We start from the raw sequence: 1,559 nt of genomic DNA, 5'->3' as shown, positions 1-1,559 counted from the left end.
TTTCATTTTTTAAAGATTTATTCATTATGTGGTTCACTAGTTTTGTTCCTCCCTCATTCATCATGCCTCAGCTATCCCCTGCCTTGAGTTGCCTCCTGACTTTAAGAAAAACTAATGTAAATCAGCTTGTGTTCTCCATGTTGGGGATTTACATAATGCTAGTTACTTAATTCTGGCTACTAACTCTCCCTCCATAATATATTTAGATTTTGGCACAAGCTACTACGGAACCAACTTCCATTGAGGTAAAACATGTTGGCAGATTCAGATTCCCATCAGGAAAATCTCTAAATTATTTGGCATAGACCATAATGCTAGTGTCCTATGATCTGTGCTTAGCAGGAAAGATCACACAATAAACAGTGAAGAAGTATGGGAGGAAGTTATTGTTCCCATATGATTTACTAGTAAAATAGTATCTGAAACCCTGTCCAATATTAATCACTATGGGCAGTTGTATCCTGCAATGTTAGTGTTTGTGTAGCATTCATTAACTAAAGTTGTACCTAATACAATGTTACTAATTAAATGTGCTGCATGAATAAATGCTGTTTCTTTGTAATAGTAAGAGTGAAATAATTTAACCCTTTGATACTGAGATGCCTTATAGGAAAGGGTACACAAAAATCTCCATTAATTGAAAGTATGTCATAAACTCTTGCATACCAAGCCATCAACAATCATGGAGAGCCATGAGTGTTTGGTGCAGCAGTTAAGATGCTGCCTCTTGGGATGCCTGTATCCCACATTGGAATGCCTGGTTCACATGTTGGCTCTGGTTCTGATTCCAGCCTCCTGCTAACATGTACCCTGGAAGACAAACGGTGTTGATTACAGTGCTTTGATTCCTACCACTCATGTGGGAGATCCAGGTAGAGCTCTAGGCTTCTGGTTTCAGCCTAACCCAGCCTTTGCTGTTATGGCCATTTGGGGAGTGAACCAGTGAATGGGAGACTTCTATTTCCACCTTCCAAACACATTTTTTAAAATCAAGAATTAGACAGAAGTAAAAGTTAAGAGACTGATGATAAGCCAGCTAGTAAAGTCTTCCAAACATGAGGGGGTAGTAAGTGATGAAATGTGATTCCATCAACTCCAATAATTTCAAATATCTTTATTGTTTCATTCAATGAATTTAATATTGTTCATCATTGAAGAGAAAATTTTAAGATATTTATTTTTTTAAAGGCAGAGTGACAGGGAGGAAAATACAGAAATATAACAGAGTCTTCTATCCACTGTTTCCTTCCCCAAAGGGCCACAATGGTCAGGGATGAGACAAGCCAAACCCAGTAGCCTGGAATTCCATCTGGGTCACCCATGAGGGAAGTAGAGGCCTAGGCACTTGTGCCACCCTCTGCTACTTTCCAGGTTGCATCCTCAGTGAGCTGGATCAGAAACAGTGCAGCTAGGACTTGAACTGGCAGTCCCATACGGGAGACCAGCATTGCAGGTGGCAGCTCAATCTGCTGCACCACAGCTCTATCTCCTGGAAAGAAACTTTTTATTTTCACAATTTTTTTGACTCAACAATTGTGACTCTTAAGGGAGGAACATCG

The sequence above is a fragment of the Oryctolagus cuniculus genome, chromosome 13 (assembly GCF_051225735.1).
Source record: "Oryctolagus cuniculus isolate XC-2025 breed Fujian yellow rabbit chromosome 13, ASM5122573v1, whole genome shotgun sequence".
Taxonomy (NCBI): Eukaryota; Metazoa; Chordata; class Mammalia; order Lagomorpha; family Leporidae; genus Oryctolagus; species Oryctolagus cuniculus.
The sequence above is the reverse complement of the archived record's forward strand: the minus strand, read 5'-3'. Positions refer to the sequence as shown.